This window comes from Polypterus senegalus, chromosome 18, assembly GCF_016835505.1.
Source record: "Polypterus senegalus isolate Bchr_013 chromosome 18, ASM1683550v1, whole genome shotgun sequence".
Lineage (NCBI taxonomy): Eukaryota > Metazoa > Chordata > Cladistia > Polypteriformes > Polypteridae > Polypterus > Polypterus senegalus.
The window spans coordinates 392,803-415,076 of record NC_053171.1 but is presented as its reverse complement, the minus strand read 5'-3'; the positions used below and the strand labels follow the sequence as shown (position 1 = coordinate 415,076).

General features: G+C 40.9%; 1 protein-coding gene and 1 long non-coding RNA gene across 2 annotated transcripts in view; one reads left to right on the top strand and one right to left on the bottom strand.

Moving 5' to 3' along the window:
• Positions 1-22,274, top strand: part of LOC120519041 (carcinoembryonic antigen-related cell adhesion molecule 1-like) — a 214,814-nt gene that overhangs the window by 71,117 nt on the left and 121,423 nt on the right. The window lies entirely within an intron of this gene.
• On the bottom strand, positions 15,818-16,858 carry LOC120519049. The gene is made up of 2 exons (XR_005631372.1): positions 16,824-16,858; positions 15,818-15,978 (listed from the first exon to the last, which is right to left on the bottom strand). It is a non-coding gene; the product is annotated as an uncharacterized LOC120519049 (long non-coding RNA).

Genomic DNA, 22,274 nt, shown 5'->3' with positions numbered 1-22,274 from the left:
GGCGAAAGAGCAGTACAGGAGAAAGCTGGAGCAGAAGTTGCAGAAAATCAGTATGAAGGAAGTGTGGGATGGGATGAAGATTATCACTGGCTGCAGCTCAAGCGGGTGCCGCAATCGAGACAGACGTGGAGAGAGCAAACCAAATGAACAACTTCTTTAATAGGTTTGATCACAGTAACCCACTCTCACCTCGGAGTACTGCATCCTCCAACCATCCTTCTGCTGATACCAGCATAGGTGAGACATCCCCACCCACAATTACAGCAGCCCAGGTGAGCAGAGAGCTGAAAAGACTTTGTTCCAGCAAAGCAGCGGGTCCAGATGGTGTATCGCCACGATTGCTGAAGGCCTGTGCGTTGGAACTGGGGAGTCCTCTACAGCGCATCTTCAACCTGAGCCTGGAACAGGGAGAGTCCCGAGGCTTTGGAAAACATCTTGTATCACTCCTGTCCCAAAGGTATCACGTCCTAGTGAGCTGAATGACTTCCGGCCTGTTGCTCTGACGTCACATCTGATGAAGACCATGGAGCGGCTGCTGCTTCACCACCTGAGGCCACAGGTCCGCCACGCCCTAGACCCTCTGCAGTTCGCATACCAGGAGAAGGTGGGAGCGGAGGATGCCATCATCTATATGCTTCATCGATCCCTCTCCCACCTGGACAGAGGCAGTGGTGCTGTAAGAATTATGTTTTGGACTTCTCTAGCGCCTTCAACACCATCCAACCTCTGCTCCTTAGGGATAAGCTGACTGAGATGGGAGTAGATTCACACCTTGTGGCATGGATTGTGGACTATCTTACAGACAGACCTCAATATGTGGGTCTTGGGAACTGCAGGTCTGACATCGTGTGCAGCAATACAGGGGCGCCGCAAGGGGACTGTACTTTCTCCGGTCCTGTTCAGTCTATATACATCAGACTTCCAATATGACTCGGAGTCCTGCCACGTGCAAAAGTTCGCTGATGACACTGCTATTGTGGGCTGCATCAGGAGTGGGCAGGAGGAGGAGTACAGAAAGTTAATCAAAGACTTTGTTAAATGGTGCGACTCAAACCACTTACACCTTAACACCAGCAAGACCAAGGAGCTGGTGGTGGATTTTAGGAGGCCCAGGCCCCTCATGGACCCTGTGATCATCAGAGGTGACTGTGTGCAGAGGGTGCATACCTATAAATATCTGGGAGTGCAGCTGGATGACAAATTGGACTGGACTGCCAATACTGATGCTCTATGTAAGAAAGCTCAGAGCAGAATATACTTTCTGAGAAGGTTGGCATCCTTCAACATCTGCAGTAAGATGCTGCAGATGTTCTACCAGACGTTGTGGCGAGTGCCCTCTTCTACGCGGTGGTGTGCTGGGGTGGCAGCATAAAGATGAAAGACGCCTCACGCCTGGACAAACTTGTTAAGAAGGCAGGCTCCATTGTAGGATTAAAGTTGGACAGTTTAAAATATGTGGCAGAGCGACGGGCACTAAGCAAACTCCTGTCAATCATGAAGAATCCACTGCATCCACTTAACAGGATCATCTCCAGACAGAAGAGTAGCTTCAGTGACAGACTTTTGTCACTGTCCTGTTCCACTGACAGACTAAAGAGATCGTTCCTCCCACACACTATGCGACTCTTCAATTCCACCCGGGGGAGTAAATGCAAACATTAATTTTATTTTAATTCTTTTTCATTTTTATTACTATTTAATTTAATATTGTTTCTTTGTATCAGTATACTGCTGCTGGATTATGTGAATTTCCCCTTGGGATTAATAAAGTATCTATCTATCTATCTATCTATCTATCTATCTATCTATCTACTAGATTACTGTAACGCACTCCTCTCAGGACTACCCAAAAAAGACATAAATCGTTTGCAACGAGTGCAGAATGCAGCTGCTAGAATCCTAACTAGGAAAATAAAATCCGAACACATTTCTCCAGTTTTAATGTCACTACACTGGTTACCTGTGTCATTCAGGATTGACTTTAAAATTCTGCTTATGGTTTATAAAGCCTTAAATAATCTCGCCCCATCGTATATATCGGAATGTCTGACACCTGTGAACGCTGGCCCCGGCACAGACAGACGGACGACATATTTTCACCACACACTGTTTATTTACAGTTATTTACAATATAAAAAGTCCAGTGCACACTCACACGACCCCAGTGCCTCTGCACCGATTCCCCCAAGTCCAGGGCCCACAGTTCTGTGCCTTGCTTCCTGGCCGCCTCCTGTCCTCGCTCTCCAGCTCAGTCCGCTTCCTCCCGACTTCCACCAAATGACTGGAGGGAGGCGGCCCCTTAAATAATGCCCCGGATGAGCCCCAGGTGTTTCCGCCTCTTCTCTTTAGCCACGCCCCAGCGTGGCGGAAGTGTCGGCTGCTTTCCTGGCGGCTCTCGGCGCCACCAAAGCTTCCCCGCACTTCCTGGTGTGGCGGAAGTGCCGGGCTCCCGGGATAATTAGGCACCGGGGCGCCGCCTGGCGGTGGCCACGGGTCCCTACAGGGCTGGGCTTCCAAGCCCTGTACCCGAGGCCCCCTGCCTAACCAGGACGGACACCCCCACTCAGTCTGGAGGAGGCACACGCCCTCCTCCGGTCTTCCAAAGCGCCCCGGCCGGGCTCCATCCCCGGCCAAAGACCACACAGGGTAAACCGCATCGGCGCCGCCGGCGGTGTCCACGGTTCCCTACAGGGCTGGGCTTCCAAGCCCTGTACCCGTGGTCCCCTACACAACCAAGACGGACGCCAGGGTCTGGAGGAGGCACAAGCCCTCCTCTCCTCCTCCTGGGCGCCCGGCCGGGCTCCAGCCCCGGCCGGGGCCACACACCTTATATTCCAAATCGTAACCTCAGATCCTCAAATGATTATCTCCTTAGAATTCCAAGAACAAAACTTAAAAGAAGTGGTGAGGCGGGCGGCCTTCTGCTGCTATGCACCTAAAATCTGGAATAGCCTGCCAATAGGAATTCGCCAGGCTGATACAGTAGAGCACTTTAAAACACTGCTGAAAACACATTACTTTAACATGGCTTTTTTATAACTTCATTTTAATCTTAATTTAACTTAATCCTGATACTCTGTATGTTCAATTCATCATAATAACTATTCATGGTGGCTCTAAAATCCGTACTGACCCCTACTCTCTTTTCTGTTTCTTTTTCCGGTTTCTTTGTGGTGGTGGCCTGCGCCACCACCACCTACTCAAAGCTTCATGATGCTCCAACAATGATGGATGGATTAAAAGGCAGAAGTCTGCGTGACCATCATCATCATCAAGCCCTTCCGTGAGAACCCTAAATCCAAAGAGGACTGTTTCATTTATGTTAGGTAGAATGCCCAGAGGGGACTGGAGGGTCTCATGGTCTGGAATCCCTACAGATTTTATTTTTTCTCCAGCCGTCTGGAGTTTTTTTTGTTTTTCTGTCCCCTGGCCATTGAACCTTACTCTTATTCGATGTTAATTAATGTTGATTTATTTGTTTTCTTATTTTGTCTTTTATTTTTCTATTCTTTAATATGTAAAGCACTTTGAGCTACTGTTTGTATGAAAATGTGCTATATAAATAAATGTTGTTGTTGTTACACAGAACAATACAATACACTGAACAGATTTTTCTGTTCTTCAAAACAAATGCAGATTTTTCTGTATTTTCAGATTCCTCCTAAACTGCCTTTCACACTTGTCTACAATTCAATTCAAGAATAACTCACATATTTAAATATGGATAAGTGACACTATTTTAATTGCTCTTGTCATCTTCAAGAGCCAGCAGAGACACTTTTAGAAGAAATGAGCCAAGCGCTGATTCACTCAACAGCAACAGGACAGCCTGGTATCGTCTAAGGCCTACACAGAATCTGTGACTCTACTGTGGACTGAGACAGCTGATCTAATATTCCGTCTGCTGCATCACGTTATGGTTGGAGAAAATCTACAAAATTCTGAAGTTTGCACTCCTCACCCAGTAAATTAGGAGAGCCGCTTGTGATGGAAGTCAGTCAGCCCGTTCTGATGGATTATCAGTTTTACATTAAAGTTGTTTTAATGTGCTGCTCACTTGCTGAATGTCTGACCACAGAAGTGACAGAAGAAGACGTTCCTGCCACAGCAGTTTATAAAAAACTGTTTGTCCTTCAGAACTAAAAGCAGCCTCATGTGAAAGAGATATTTATGTCTTATCAGATCAAAGTTTAGCAAATGCAGGAACAACTGTCGCTGCAACCGTTTTCTTCACAAACTGCCAACTCTTTTGTCAGATTTCTGATTAGACTGGCCTGACTGCAAGGGCATAAATTTATCAAATCCTGAAAAAATGAATTAATAATTTTAACAAATTCTTAAATTTGACTTTATGTTGACCTTATTCAAAATATTCTTGTGGTATGTTTTATTATTGTAATCTGTAAACAGAAGAAATATTTGAAAAATGAGTTTCTATTTATTAAACATAAAACAGCAGAACAGGTAAATCTGAACAAAAGATTACATAGTTCAATATTTCACTGTTTTTAATAAACTAATATCTTTTCACTAATAAAAGAAAATATAAAATCTTACATAATAACAGCTAGAAGTAAAGCCGCTGAAAATTTAGCGTTTCATTTTTTACATCTTTCTTGCCAGCCATTTTGAGCCTTTTGTTTCAATAATAATTTTTATTGTACTACAAGTGCTATAATCACCATAATAAGTGCATTTCAAAGGAATTCATTTTTTTTATTAAATAATTTCATTAAATGCAGGCTCATATCATAATAAACTGTAATAAACGATGTCACACACGTGCGCATGGGAGGCATCTAAAGGGCTTGAGGAAGGGCAGTTTCGAGTCAGACCAGCACGTGACAGAGTTATCACAGCTGGCAGAGGCTACGAGGGGGCGAGTGGCGTCAACCAAAGGGGCACGACAACCTCGGAGAGGGTGCCGAAGGAGTAGGCCCCGGGGGGCCGAGTTGGACCCCGGCGCCTCAGGAGAGGACCCGCTTCGGGGGTAAGCTGCCCTCGCGGGACGTGCCGCTCCTCCCAACTGGTCTTCGCTGATGGTGGGGCATTGTGGCAGATGCCGGGACGCCTTGGAGGACCAGAAGAGGGCGTGCGCCCATCTCAGACCACGTGGGGGCAGCCACCCTGGTTGCTATGGGGACCATGGGTACAGAGCTTTGAAGCTCAACCCTGCAGGGGCCCGTGGTCACTGCCAGGGGGTGCCCCGGTGCCTGGAGAGCCCTGGACCTCAGCACTTCCACCACACCAGGAAGTGCTGGGCGGAGAAGACTGGGGACACCCAGAAGGCTTCCGGGTGCGCAGCCGGCACTTCCGCCACACAGGGGAGTGTCCAGGGAGGAGTGTCAGGGAACATCTAGGGCCCATCCGGGCTTGTATATTCATTCGAAGACTGAAGTTGGGTGGAAGTGGACGAGAGTTGTGTTGGAGAGGAGTAGGGCGGCCTAAAGGAAAGAGGCACTGGAAGAGAGGCCTGGACTATGGGGGATTGTTGCTGGAAGCACCCATATATTGTAAATATTATTAATCATAAACGTGTGTTGGGTGACTTTACAATGTCCGTCTGTCTGTGTCCGGGCTGCATCTCATAGACTGCACTGACTCTTTTTCTCCCTTTCCTGCAGACCATTCACGGGAGATTCCACCTGGCCCTCTTGACGTCATTTCTGGGACCGAGCCTATGGCTGAAGACCTTCATGAGCCTGACCCCTTTGATCTCACTTCCTGTCTTCCCCTTTAAAAGCCTCCACCTTTTCCCTGTTCCCTCAGTTCTGTTTTGTGCACAGCAGTGCTATCATTTAAACTTCAATTTGCAGCCAGGAAACCAAACATACGGGTGGCTGCCCCAAACCTTACTATGGCTCTTTGTGGCTTTTGTGACAACGTCAACATACAGAAACACACAAACTAAACTAAACAATGAATGTCATTTAAATATATAAACAGACAAGACAATCTAACGCCCTGTTAATCACTGACAGTGGAGAGGAGGAGACAGACTTGGGGGTCCGTAGCTGGTTGGCCATTACTGTGCATTTGTTATTTAGTTTTCAAACATTTTTCAATATTTGCCCTTATCTTAAAGATGTATGCAGCCTACAAAGGTGAGCAGATCATCAGGAGGTTCCCCTAAATGCTAAAACACAGAGTTTGGATTCAGTAAGGTGACCTGCCCCTCATTTTACACTTGATGAACTCGTCCATTCAGCCATCAGGCGTCTCTTACTTCTGAGCCTCTAGACTCTCCATTACTTTGGGCAGAGCGTTGACTGCAAGGACAGACTGAAGAGCACACAAAGTAAACTCTTCATACTCAGTTTTGTTTCTTTCCTAATTTTTCTTTAAATTCAGCAATTGCTGGAGTCCCTTTAGTCCATTATAGTATATTAGGAAGGTGGAGGCCAACTTCACAGGGGACATGGAAAGAATGACACCATGGTGTGACAACAAGACATCACAAAACTCACACTTGTTCAGTTCTTCTTGTACTTGTTCTGCTTGATACACACAACACATTAATCAACTAACCTTCCCAGTAATGGACAAGTTTGGATCACCAACTGAGTTAACACACATCTCTGTGATGGAGGAAAAGAATCAGGTGACCTGGGAAATCGTCATGTGACCACAAAGTCCACAGAGCTGGTGACAGGCCAGGAGAGGTGACACAGCAATGCTCTCTGGGGTGACAACATTCTGCTCCAACCAATACATCTGACAATTAACAACATTTTGTTTCAGCATCATTCTGTTACTTCATCCTGATTGTTTCTGCTGTCATATTAATGTAAGATTCCAGTTTCCAGAGGCATCAGCACCAGTTTACAAGATGTGAAGTGTTTTAACAATCACCACTGGACCAAATGGAATGGCACTGTGCCAGTGTGGCCATAAACGTTAACTTTGTGTGTCTCTCCTCTGTTTGCTTTAATGAATCTCACACATAATCACATGCATTTACTTTTGCTTTTTTTATTGACATATCTTTCAAGATAAAGTAAAATATAAACAGTTCAAATAAATATTATTGAGATTACTTCTGATATATAAATAAACATACTGCACACACACACACATATATATATAAAGTTTGTAATATATTGTGTAAGACATACACTAAAGTGAGTGTCCAGCCCCGTGTTTCAGTCACGTCACTAATTTACTTTTCTTGACTTTTACATGAAACAAAAAAACTAAACCCAGTCCTGCCAGTGAACTCCCAGTAACTCACTAAACTCAGTCCAAGTAGGCAGCTGTGTCTGTGTATTAACTTTCATTGATTTCATGCTGAACTAATTGTGTCAGCTTGAATTTTCAAAAAGCACCTTCCTTGTTCATCAGTTTAAGAGCTCAAGTTAGACAGAAGATTAGAACAATTAACACAGTGAAGTGACGCAGGGTGAGCCGCAGTGGATTACAGAATATCCTCTATGAGATCAACACATTTGTTTAAGTAGTTAGTTAAGTAGCAGAAATGGAAAGAGCTTCAAAATTACTAATGGAAGATTAATAAAACTACAACTAGGCTAACAATTTTAGATAAAAACAGATCTGGAATGTTAAAGACTCGGCTCTTAAGCAAATCTTATATTAGTGTGATGTCGCAGATTCTCATGTAGCACAATAAGATCCAAAACTTCAACAACAACAATAACTCAAGATATCAAAAGCAGGAAAGATAAAGATACAATTTAGATACAATTTATTGGAAATCCACTTCTTTTAATTTGAGTTTACAAACTAAGTGCTGTCCTGATAACAGAACATTGCAGGTTGTAAGTTTATTACTCACTTTTCTCGATTTATAATGAGTTTAGACTTTGTGCCGTCACAGTGCAGTTTAGTTTAGGACAGATCTCAGTATAAGAAACACTTTATACGTATCAACTGGATGATCTTTACAATGCCAGGTTAATATATTTCTAAAATATCTGGCAGTATTTAAAGAAAAACAGCTATTTATTAAAATATATTTAAACATACAGTGTATATGAAACATTATATTGTACGGAATACTAGTTTTAAAGTATCTTAGAAATATACTGTAATTTCTCTAAAATATACCAGACTGGATATTGTTCCTTGTATTTTAAAATACAATATAAGAAATGTATTTTTATATTTTGGAAAACATAGTGCAGTAAACAGAAATGGTAACAATTTACATATTTTCAAAGTTTGTCAGTATAGTGCAAGATACTGTAATATATTTATCACTGGATTCTATGTAACAATAGACATACATTTTAATGCCATGTTAAAAACATATTGATTTTGATGAAAAGAATATTTTGCAAATGTTCATTTTGTAAGGGTTGTTACAGTAAAGTTATATTTATGTTAAATACAGAGTCAGTATCAGTAAATGCAACTTTTAAAACCAATAAGTGTACTTACATATGAGGAGGTAAAAGCCAAAGGTCTTCATCCTCAAGCCAAAGTGCACACCACTGATCTCACGTCTCAGATCTTCAGCATTTCAGTTGCAGTCCTTGAGTTTTCAGGAAATGACCACCAGCCAGAGTGCACTGAGATCAGCGAGAAAACCACATTGAACGTGTAGGGAGTGACTCATGTGGCATTTTAATTTTTATTTGTAATTAATTAACTGTATTTCAGTCCTCTGATGTTTGTATCAGGGTGCCACAGTGGAGCAGAGGTTAGTCTGTTATACCTGCATTTTTATCACTTTTTAATTTAATATTGTATTTTATCAGTATGCTGTTGCTGGAGTATGTGAATTTCCCCTTGGGATTAATAAAGTGTCTATCTATCTATCTATCTATCTATCTATTGTAAGATATGGCCAGCCGTGTACCCAAGCCAATACCCCCTGGCCACCAGATGGAGCCCACCTAGCAGCATAGAGGTGCCCTGAATAACAGCAGGGAATTACGGACAATGGACTTTTAATGCACAGCCCTGCTAGATACCATGGGGGCCGCCAGGAGTCGCTGCAGGGAGGCCCAGAGACTATTTGCCTTACACCCTGGAAGTACGTCAGATTCACGTGGACAAAGGGAACGATGTGCTTCCTGGGTGAAGAAAAGAAGGATTTTTACCTGACCCGGAAGTGAAAGAAAGTCACATGGACTGAGGGACAAATACTTCTGGGTCAAGGACTATAAAGGACTCTGGGAAATCCCATACGGACGAGCTGAGTTGGGAGGCAGGGTGGCTAAGCGTCTGGGAGAGGAGGATTGTTTATTGCTTATTGGAGAATTGTGGAGAGGAGCGTGCTTTGTGCACATTATTATTATAATAAATAATTATTTGTACTTTTATCTGGTGTCTGATGAGTGGTCTGTCTGAGGGTACAAGGGAGCGAGAAAGCCCTAATCTGTCACACTATCTATCTATCTATCTATCTATCTATCTATCTATCTATCTATCTAGTCTAACATGTCTTCTTGCTCAAGTCACTGTCTATTGGTGTTTCATCTTGAGACTCTAATTTCTTTACATATTTCTAATATGTCTGTTTTAAGTGAATTCATCTGTGTGTTCATAGTCCTCTACAATCTTCCTCCATCTCATCTGTTTGTTGATTATTTATTCCTTCTCTCCTGTGATATTCTGATTTCTTTCCTCTCTCTCATCTTCACCATTTTCTTCCAAGTTTTTTCTGGCCTTCCTCTTTATCTTCTCCATGAAGGATTACAATCTAATTCTTGTCTGGTTACAGCAGTGTGTGGTTTCCACCAGGCATGGCCTTTCCTTCATTTCATAGTTATTTTTACATTCTCCTGCTATGTTTAATTATGCACTTCTTTATTAATTATTTTGTTCAGTTATCATAGTTTTAATAGTGCTATCATGAACCTTTCTATTTAGATTTGGATTTTCAGGTTGTTATTCTTATTTACAAGCCAAGTTTCAGCTCCATACAGTGCTATTGTGTTTAGACTTCAGTTAAAGGTTGTAGTTTAGTTTTTGTTGAAGGTGCACCAGAGCTTCCTTATGATGTGCAATAAGACTTCATGATCTCTGCACTTGTATCCAGAGCTGCTCCTCCATCAGGGCTATGTGATATAGCGGGTCTACGGCTCAGAATAAAAGCCCATTTTTTAAATAAATAATCGCCGCACTTGCCGCTTAAAAAGGGGGTGTGGTGGTATGACCGGAGTAGTTCCTGGATGCTGCGTGAGGCGGGCGTTTCCTTGCTTATGTGCACAGGTGAGGAATCGTCTGCATCCGTAATTGAATCCGGGAGCTGCTAATCGCCACACCTGAGCCACATCCCCGTAATAAATAGGAGAAGCGTGAGGCAGAAGGAAAAAAGAGAACAGTAAAAGAAAGGAAGAGGCAGAGAAAGAGCACTGGGGAAAAGAGAGTGGACGAGCCAGTCAGCTGAGAAAGAGTAAGGTCAGTGCGGTCAGGGATCCCAGTGATGGAGTGGTCAGATGGAGTGAGTGATCGGCCCTCGTGGGGCAGGATTGTACCCACTGAGTTAATTGAAGAGTGGGTACGATCGGGGACAAGCCCACCCTAGAGATCCGAGGGAAGATTTCGAATGCGAGAAGGAAGACAGGAGGACAGCCGACTCCAAGCGGTCAGGCAGACACCAATGGAGGCAGCCAGGACGGGGGCCGATAGTATGAGGAGCGCGGTGGCTGAAGTCTGTCACGATGAGCATACCTTCAAAGAGCTGGAGAGACTGGGAAGAAGCTGAGCTTGTCTGGTGTGACCCCAATGTCATTAGAAGGATTTTAATCTCATTTTAGCCTTGTTTTAACGCCTGGGATTTTTACCTTTTTAATGGATTATTTATTCAATAACGTTTGGAGCACTGCACTATTTATTTGAACACTTTGTTTTGACTGTTTTAAAATTAAAGCACTCTTGCACTTTTTTGCCCCATCCCCTTGCATCGTGATGACATTCGGTGACATTAACAATGGTGTTGGGTTCAAGAGCTCCCAAAACAGAGATAGGAGCCTGGGGCGAGAACCCGCATCGTCACAGGCTACCCAGAAGTAATTTCTGAAAAGACTTAAAACAAGGAAAAATGTAAAAACCTTACCCAATAGCCCTTGCTAGATGACAGGAAGAGGAAGAGAAGAGAGTCTAACATAAGAAATACTTGAGGTGTTAGAAATATATTAGTAGGAAGAATGGTGGCAGAAAGCTGAAGTAGCAGACAAGAAAGCAGAAGTCTGTGGGCAGTCGATGCCTGAACTCACTGAAAAACATGTCTGGAGCATTCATCATGTGAAGGTGACAGTTAGAATCTACAGCCAGGACTACGACAATACATTATAACAAAGTACATATCTGAACAGAATGTGCTAATTGATGAGGTGCTTACAACATGTATGAACACACTGAGATGCCTGTGAAGACATTTTAACACTAAGTAAACAGTATAGAGGTTGTAAAATAAATTAAAGTCAGTCACAGACATGGAGATGAGTGGCTGAACTGATTCTATATTATTGAGTCCAAATCATCTGTTAAATTTAAACTCAACAAACTGACATCGGCTCATGGCTGGCATTACAACTATTTTTCTAGATTTTTGAATTCCTCATAATCTGGTTTACACATTTATGTATAATTATAGGTAATGGTGAGAATATTTTTGATATTTAAATCGGAATAAGTGACATTTGTTTTTTTTACTGCTTTCCATGTCTCCATGGACCATCAGAGATGTTGTTAGAAGTAATCAGCCCAGCACTGAATCTCTCAACCGCAACAGGAAAGCAAGGCGTTGACTGAGACCTTCTCAGAGTCTGTGGCTCTCCTGTGGACTGAGACAGCCGATCTGACATTCATTCTGCTGCGTCACATTAATGGCTGAAGAAAATCTGCACATTCCTGAAGTGAGGACTGCTGACCAGTAAATCAGGAGAGTCAGCTCTGTGTTTTGGTGGATTATCAGTCTTGCATTACATTTTGTCTGACGTGCTGCTCACTGGCTGAATGTCTGACCACAGAAGTGACAGAGGAAGACGTTTCTACTGCGGATGTTTATTAAGTTCTAAAACTGGCCTCATGGTAAAAATATACTTATTACTTATAAAATAAAAGTTCAGCTACTGCAGGAGCAACACTTGCTGCAATATTTTTTCTCTCTGACTGTCAGCTCTTTTCTTAGACTTCTAATTACAACAAATGTTCATATTTTACATTGGCTCGACTGTAAGAAAGAGAATAAATAAAATCTTGTATAAATAAAGAAAGTACATTTTACTGAATTATTAAATATGACATAAAATGTTTTATTAACTTAAACAGCATACATTTATAACAAATCAACCTGTGTCTTTGGACAACATAAAACAGCAGAGTGGCTAAATCTGAACAAATGATTAAATAGTTGAAGTTTTTACTTTTTAAATAATTAAAATCATTTTATCCAATTTTAGCACATCCTCTTTCCTTTGACAAAACTCCATCCTCCTTTCAAAAGCACAAAAGCCCTTCAGTGACTGCATGCTATTGAAGTTCGAGTTTGTGCTGAAAGCCTCTACTGGCACGTGATGGATCTCAAGTAACATTTGAACAGTTTTAAAGATGGACACTTCTCTCACAAACAGTGAATGGAAAAGTAAGGACTTCTTAGACCACCCATCTCACTGTTACCCACTCACCCTGTGGAAGGACTGGTGCTGCTGATTTTGGCCCTGCATGTACTACAGTGGGGCCTGCAGAAACTGAAGCCAAATCAGAAATAAGTGAATTGTCTGAACCAACTAAGCCAACTCATTTTTTTGCTTCTAGACTTGTGGGCCGAGTGGTGGCTCTGAGGTTAGGGATCTGTGGCAGAAATCGGAAGGTTGCCACTTTGAATCCATTAAACCCCAGAAGTGATTCGACTCCATTGGGACCCTGAACAAGGCTCAACCTGAAATTGCTTCATCCTGGCTGTGATATTAATCTGCGTCCAGTTCAGTAAACGGGTCCTCCAACTTACAGAGAAAACGTGGGGGTTGGTGGCAGGATTGGCACTTCAGCCACCATTAAAACCCTCACACTGTCTTACTGTGGTGCTGAGATGTCACCTGCTGCACTCGGGTGCCAATCCAGGTGGTTCATCGTGTGACACCCCACTATCAGCACAAGCTCCCAACCTCACTCTTTTACGACATGTGATCTTCTTGACATAAGAAATTAGCTCTTATTACTTTTAATGTTACTAAATAAGTAACGTTCTTCACAAACACGGACATTCTTGCAACGAACATCAGGACCCTGTAGAAAGCAATTGTGCTGGTAGTAGTTTGGGCTGACTGGGACTGTAGATGAAGACAGAAGAGAGACAGCGATGTCAAGGAGTTATAAAGAAGATGATTTTATTTGAAACAATCTTGTGCAGTTCTTGGTTTAGGTGGAAAACATATACGGTGAAAAAAAATCTAAAGAAAAGAGTTCCAAAAACACTAAACCCATGTCTCTAATAAACATAAATCCAATACTCAAACAGAAATATGAGTAGAAAAATCCAACAAAATAGCAAGGCTACACTTCTTGTAAACCCCGACATTTCAATGCCTTGAACAATATTTATAAATTATTCTTCTCCAAGAAAATGAAAACCAGGAACCAAAACTGACTTATTGGAGGTAAACTTGCTCCTACTGGCAGCCTACCACTGAGCCACAGAGCTACTCTAATACCTGTCTCGGCCTCTTGCCAAGCACTCGTCCGCCAGTCCAGACTGCGGTCAATCGAGATCTTCCCTCCTGTCATCTATCAGTTTAAATAGAGGAGAGTTTTCCAGCTCTCGCAGTCCACCAAACAGAGCAACACCAATAACTGGTTCACAGGGGGAGTTAGAAATAGGACATCATGTTTAGCAAAAAGAAACTTTAAAATCAACAGGACTGTCTTCACTACTGCCTACCTTGTGGGAAAAAGAAACAGAAGTTAGCAACCCACCAGAATGTGACATTCCACGTTTCTGAATGAAGACATGTGCGTCAACCTGGTGCACCTCATTCAAATGTACGAGGTGATCTAATGTGTGCAAAAACAACTTGAAGACAGTGGCCAGAGAACAAGATGGAGAATGAGAACCTACATGTGACGGGAAGTCCTTACCTCCTCTATTTTATGAATTACTTGAAATACTTGTGCAGTTTTCTGTAAGGGTCGCTGTTAATACAAGACAGCAGGTGAGCACATGGAGTGCAGAGTATAAACTAGCTACTCCTTGCATTGCGTCAGCACTAAGTGAAGGTTACAGCCTCAAAGACCCCCATTAGGGTGGTCTCCAACCATGTTGTTGTAGTGTGCAGATGCTATGCTCCAAGGGAATTCCTGTAGATTTCTCATTGCAAGTTAGACTTCCTTTCTAAAAAATAAAATTATAAAAAAATAAAATTATGCAGACAGCAGGCAAGAGCCAAACTTAACTTAGTAGATTTGTGAGGCATCAGGGTTAACCGAATTACTAAGAGAAATGATTCAGAACCAAACTCAGAGCTGAAATCCATCTATGCATTTGCAGCCCACTTCTCCATTGTACATTATGGTCTTGTGGAGTTGAAGTCTACGTGAGCAGCACTGGGCACAACACAGAAACCAATCTTGGACAGAAAGCAAGTGCATCAGAAGGCACATTTTACACACACATCAGTGATCTTATTGGACAATTTACAGCTGCTAGCAGAAAATATTTGCCAAGTTGGGGGAATATTGTACTACCCTGGGAAACTCACACGGTCCAAGGTGACTAAACTTAAAATTAACTCAGGGTGCTAAAGTCTAAAGCAGCAACTCTAGTCATTGTGCTGTTATAATGTCCAATATTACATATATTAAAATTAAATATGGCAATTAAATTAAACCTTTAAAACTAGCCAAGGTCACTCTGTGACTTAAGGATGGATTTTAAACAGGAATTTTATTCTACATAAAAGTTATCCATAGGAAAAAAAGCTGATGAAACCACACAACTTCCAAAATCTGAAAGCACCAGTTAGGTGCCAGCACTGATGTACGATAAGGGGGCACCAGAAGGAGAGGCGCACAGTCCTGTTCCTCACACCAAACTCTCTCCAATGTGAAGAATAACCCCACCCACATCAGCCCCTAGTCACACCTCCAGGGAGCAAACCAATCACATCATTTGATTACCTACAAAAAAGTAAACAAAGGCTCCTTAAAGAGAGTGAGAGGACCTGAGAGCTCAGACCTTCACTTCTACTGCCACGTGCTTGTTGAGCCAGACCTGGACTAGCAGACGACAGATTTGTTCAAAAATATCAAATAAACGGACATGGGCAGCATCCACTTTTGTGTTGGTTGATTTATTTGTTTAGTTATCCTTTTAATATTGACAGTATGTTTTAGTATTCACAGAAGGAGGAATGCGGCAAACACAGGAATCAGAACATTCATTGATTATGTTGCTCATACACAAGTAAAGGTGGTTTGTAGATAAGCAGATAAATGTGGCACAGAATATGGAACTAAACTGTTTAAACAGCCATATAAAGCAATGAGAGAAAGAAAAGAGAAAACGAGGAGGCTGCTTTGACTTGAATTGTTTAGCTTTGCATAGACAAAGTGGGGCAGAAATGTCAATGAAATAAGGAGGATCTCACGTCAAATAAATAACATTTGTGAAAAGTGTTTAATATAAGGTGAAGAGAACTGAGCCTCTTTAGTATTAAAAGGAACTGAAACACTTTTGACTATGACAATTGCGCCGGTGTAATGGCTCCTCTAGCAGTTTGTTTAAAAGTAGAAGACTGGAAACCTCCAGATCTCAACTTACTGCCACTGGACAGAAAGACTTTATCACTTGCATGGCACCAGATGTTTTCTTAACAAAATTCTTTTCTTGAATTTCTCTTTTCATTTACTGATCATTTCTGTTCACCAGAATTGAGACACCGCACATCCAATTTGCTCCTCCATGCAGATCAGAAGGGCCAATTTAAAAATAAAGGAATGGCTTCACAAGCAGAAGACACTGAGATGGCTTCAGTCCACAGTTGTGATGTCAGAAAGCACAATGCGTTACTTCTGTCAAACAAAACAGAGAAAGACAGAGTCAGTAGTTGTGACCGAGAGAAGAAAGTGTAGGGAAAGGGACATGGCAGTAGACTGAAAACTGAACTTTAACTGTCCGCTGTTACATTTTCTGAGGAAGTGGAATTTGATTTGAATTGTAAAGATCTGGGTTATCCATTCTTTTAATCACTGGGGGTCTTCACACTACAATGCATATGTCATCCTAAGACCTCCTCCAGGGCTCCATTGAGGTATGTAATGACCCATCGAGATGAGGAGGGTGCTGTCACTAACTGTTCTCTCCAAATTTCTTAGCAGCAACCAGAAGCTACCAAGTGAGTTCTCCAGGTTTCGCCCCTTCCGGTTCGGCGACTATCAGGACCCTGGGTACTCATTTCAATGACGGACTACCTGTGATACAGAGCTCCCGAAAACATTAACTCATGGAAACTTATTGTGATTTTCCCTTTTTCTTTTGGCCCAGTAGTCTGGGAAACAATACAAAGATGGGAATAACTTTAATTTATTTTTCTTATGTGGTAAACGGGACGGACCAGTTGGCACCCCAATATATTCATTAAGCTGTCTGTCATTTCCACACTCGACCACAGCATATAAACCAGGAGTGCCTACTGAGATTCATGTGGCTTACTTGAGTCTCAGTCATAAACAGACTTTTGGGAGACGGTGGTCTCTCCTGCTGATTTTGAAACAATGAAAACAGTGGTTTGGCTTTGTAGTAAAATGTTTAAAAAGTAATAAATGATTACAAGAAAAAAGATTACAATTCCAGAAATATAACACTTTTGAAATTGGTGGAGTCAGCCTGATGAGCTGTAAGGCTAAAGTAGACTTACCCTGCTTATTTAATGTTCATTTTCAAATATTGTTGTAGATACCATCATTGTCAGATGTTGTACAATCTTCTGGGGAATAAAAGGACAAAAGTTAAGAGCACCAAAGAGCATACGCATGCATGCTAAGAATCCTTATCTCATACTTTAATATTTCACAGAATGTATAATAAAAGATGCTATGATAATCCAGGTGTTGAGTGTCCCAACATAAAATGGAAGCACACAGAGCCTGACTGACCGCTTCATTCGGTTGACATGCCTTCCGCATGTTTTTTTGCTGCTCAACTGGTATTTCCTTTGACATGTGTGGCCTGGAAGACTTCTGGGTTATCAACACCAGGACTCTACTGAGATTTCCTCCAACTCCCACTCCAGAGTGAACCAGCAGTTTCTCAGGTTAACACCATTAACATTTGAAACTGTCCTCCCAGGTAAAGATGAGGAAATTGAAAAAGGTCTTTGGCCAACGAGTACATTGCTTTGTTTAAAACACAAGTGAAAAATCCTTAATCTCATCATGGAGAAGAAATGTGAATGCAATACGATTAGGCTTTCATTTGTAATTTGGAAGCATCTATGTTCTTCCATATTGTACGTGCATCACAAGTGCTGCAGTATTCAGTTTCCAACTTATTTTTCCTTAAATTGACTTGATCAGCTTGATCTGTGAGCTTATAAACCAGACGACATTTGATACTCATTAAGAATAAATTATATTAAATTTTTTCTATCTCCTTCATTGAAAGCTTCCATCTGGACAGTCCCACCGCCGGGGGCATTCACATACATTCCCATCTGTTCTTTTCTACAAGAAACATAAATTTAAAAAAGTATTGGAGTCAAACTGCATTTACAGCACAGAGGAGGACAGAGAAGGGTTAAACTCTCCATCTGCTCAATGAGCTGAAGCTGGACATGACACTTTTATCTTATTTTTACCATTTGAGTGTTTATTTGGTGGAATGCTATATAGACCAGTCAGTGGCCACCATTTAGAGTTGATACTTGCAACCGCTAGAGGTGTTGTGTTTGACTGAGCCTCGAAAGTGCAAATAAATGTAAAACAAGACAAACTGTAGGAAAACAGGAGCCAGCAGATAGTGTGCTGTGACTGCAGGTAAATGAGAAACGTGAGATATTATTAGGGAGTTATGTAAGGGGAATGTTCTGTGTGGTTAAAAGGAGTGCCAGCGCCTTTACCTTGGAGATGATGAAATCAATAAAACTTATCAACTGTCGAATTTACATATAAAAGTTGCTACATAACAATAAGATGTGGTGCCAAAGATTTTAAATCTATCTAAATATCTCCAGACATTTTCCATCTGTAAAGATGTGGGGTGTGTTACGGTTCAAACTATTTATGTGTAGCTTGATTAGTGCAAAATGATGTTTTTTTCATAGTATGTTATGGCTTTATTGATCATTAATATGAACCTATTTTTTCATATTTGAACCTTTGACAGTGGACCTTGCTCTCTAAGGGACACTCCCAGAAGGTTAAAAATAACAGATTTTAAACATCACCAAGTAATTTATTGTTTTAGATTATTTCAAGGTTATTGATTATGAAAATGATTTTTTTGTTTTTTTAGTTTTCATTCCTGTGTTATGGATTTATCCTACTGTGGACTTTGATCACTAAAAGACAAGAGACCAATTTCTATTACAACTGAGAATATGTCATTTTAAACATTTTACATTTAACACTAGAATTACCAAATCTTACAAAAAAACTTGTAAATCTGGCCCACCTTAAATCCATTTACACCTCTCCATTCAGCGTCTTTTGTCTTGTAAATGTGTCGATAAGCCCAAGCAGCAAGCAGCCCGCTATCTCATCCTCCCACCACCACAGAAACTGCAAAACCCTCTCCCAGCGCAAGTCTGTTTATCAGGGAGTGAAGTGCTTTGAACTGTGTAGGCTAAAAAATATATTGTTATTTAGAACACATGCATTTCATGTGTGTTCCGTGTCTACAAAGATCTATGTAAGTGTTGGATGACAGGAAATGCAAGAAATGTTGAGCACATACCTAAAATACAAACTTTTTTTATGTTTTAGTACTAACAACAAAATTTTGAAATGAAGTGTATTATGTGTGAAGACTGAAGTCCAAATATCAAATAAGCACTTTCACAAAACGTACAAGTATAACAGAACAAGTGTGCTTTATAAGACTAAAACCGAAGAAAAAGAAATCGGGTTAGTGTGGCTTGTTGTCGTGACTTCGTTGGTAGTATAGCGGTAAGAACGGTTGACTCCTATTCAAAAAGTCGCCGGTTCGAGTCTTCATGTGTCTCAGAATAAAAGTTTTAAATAGTGAGCTGCTATTATTGTTACTATTATACAATTAGAACATACATTTGATTTAAGTCTATAACAGTCAGTGTGGTACTTGTAAAGGTTAGCATTTTTTATTCCGTTTTACTCTCTTAGTCACGTTCAGACTTGCCCCACTCTGACACTGCTGTTTTCTAATAAAGACGAGCTATAACAGAGGTGAACTCAGATCGGAGAAAGAGAACAGAATTCCTCCCCGCAAGAAACATCTATTCACATATAAGAACAAAGCAGCTACATCATCTGCAGCTATAGAATCTTCAGTACGTGAGCGACTCTCCACGCTAGTGTTTAGATGTGGACAGTGTATGTGCCCAAAGAAGAACTCTAACTGCATTCTCATACCGTTGCTCGCATACTGAAGTGTCAGCAGGCATTTTTCATGGCATTACACGGTGTCATCTTTTGTCTTTATGCCTGCTGTAACTGTGTTGTTCTGATATGTGAGTGGATGTTTCTTATGGGAAGGGCTTCTGTTCTCTTTCTCCGATCTGAGTTCACCTCTGTTATAGCTCTCTCTTTATAAAACAGCAGTGTCAGATCGGCAGCTGGAGCGGATTTAAGGTGGGCCGGATTTACGAGTTTTTTCATCAGCTTTGGTAATTCTAGTGTTAAGCTCCAGTCTTCGACGCCTGTTTAATGTAATATATTTACCCACATGGTACTAGACAAGGGTGCCCCTTGTCACTACTGCCTTTTTGCAATCGCCATTGAGCTACTGGCAGTTCACTTTGAAAATGCTTATGAGATAAAGGGGATTATCAGAGAAGAACTTGAACAGAAAATTTCTCTATATGCAGATGAAATGGTGCTTTATATATCAGACCCAGAAAATACTGTTTCTACAGTCCTAACAGCACTAGCAGAATTTCAAAACATGTCTAGTTCAGAATTAATTTGAACAAATGTGTGCTCTATCCAGTGAACTCTCCATCATACAATATTACATTGGACACCTTCATTTTTATAATCACAGATCAGTTTAAATACCTAGGGGTAAACATCACAAGTAGACATAAAGCACTATTTCAACAAAATATTGATGCCGGCATGGAAAAGATTAAGCTAGACTTGCATTGATGGCCTACCCTTCATCTCACTTTAGCTTGAAGAATGAATAGTGTCAGGATGAATATCCTTCCTAAACTTCTTTTCTATTTCAAAGCATTCCAATATACATTAATAAATCATTTTTTAAGAAGTTAGATTCATAACCTTCATTTATTTGGTATTAAAAACATCCACGTATCCAAAGGGCGACCCTACAAAGACCTAAGGCAGAAGGTGGCATGGCTCTACCTGACTTTCAGTTTTATTACTGGGTGGCAAATATACAAACTATAAAAACCTGGACATTGACACAAATAGATGAACATGCACAGTTTTGCCTGCAATAGAAATAAAATCCTGCAGTACTTCTTTATATTAATTGCTTTGTACCTCAGTAAATACAAGTTATCACCAATATACTAACCCAATTGTGCTTCACTCACTCAAAATATGGAAACAATGTAGGAAGTACTTTAAGACAGAGAAGCTTTAATCTGTGATACCTCTGCACGAGAATCTCCTTTATCCACCCTCTCAAACATACACAGTTTTTAATGTCTGGAAAACATTCAGGATTAAATCACTTAGAGATCAGTAAATAGACAATGTCTTCGCAATTACACACCAAATTTAAGTTTCCAGAATCACATTTCTTTCATTATCTTCAAATCTGAAACTTTGCTAAACAAAACCTGCCAATTTTCCTCTTCTCCCACCTGCCTCTATTCCTCTACTCTAAATATACAGTAGATCAGTCTTGAGGACTCAGACAGCATTTCTGTAATATATAAAAACATTTTGAAGTTGCTCCCTTTCAAAGATCCCAGAGTACAGTGGGAAAAGGATCTCTCACTCAACATCCCAGAAAAGGAGTGGAAGGCCAGCAATGCACAGAATTTATTCAAGCTACTTAGGCTCAAAGCTTACAATTATTCAACTTAAAATCATCTATCGAGCACATCACATTAAAATTGTCCAAAATGTTTCCAGTGCAGGATCCAACCTGTGAACGTTGCAATCAAGTTCCAGCCTCACTGGTCCACACCAAATTAACAACATTTTGGACAAAAATCTTTAAATGTCTTTCAGACAGCCTTGGTGTCACAATCCCTCCTAATCCACTAACAGTTGTGTTTGGTGGGTTTACAGAGGGGCTTAAAGTGGAGAAGGACAACCAAACTGTGATTGCCTTTACTACACTATTGCCACGTACACTCATCCTGCTCATCAAATTCTAACTGATCTTATATGTTATCTGAAATTGGAAAAAATAAAATTCTCACTTAAAGGATCTGTGCAAAACTTTTTAAAAACCAGGCTGAATTTAATCAATAACATTTTAGAATAAGCATTTAAATTGAGGAAGTGGATTCTCTTCCACTATTAATTTTTTTATTTTATTTATTTTTTTTTATTTATTAATTTTATTACAATCAATACACAGCAATCAAATTTTTACAAAAAAAAGAATTATGCCAAGAACAGATCGATCCCCACCCTTGAGAGAGAGAGCAAGCCAAACGGTGTAAAATTTAAGGCTTGTAAAAATACCTAAATCAACAAATTCTCTGTGCTTTATAAACTCATTTCAAAATATTACTGATTAGATCCTGCCATGTTTTGAAAAACGTCTGTACAGATCCTCTAACTGAGTATTTGATTTTTCCAATTTTAAATAATATAACACATCAGGTTCCCACTGACTTAAAAGAGGAGAGTTTGGGTTCTTCCAGTTTATCAGAATAAGTCTGCGTGCCAACAGTGTAGTGAATGCAATCACAATTTGTTTGTCTTTCTCCACTTTAAGACCCTCTGGAAGAACCCCAAACACAGCTGTTAATGGGTTAGGAGGGATTGTGAGTCCAAGACTGTCTGAGAGGTAATTAAAAATTTTTGTCCAGAATAATGTTAATTTGGTGCAGGCCCAGAACATGTGACCTAGTGAGGCTGGGGCTTGGTTGCAACGTTCGCAGGTTGGATCATGCCCTGGAAACATTTTGGAGAGTTTTAGTCGAGACAGATGTGCTCGATATATAATTTTGAGTTGTATAATTGTA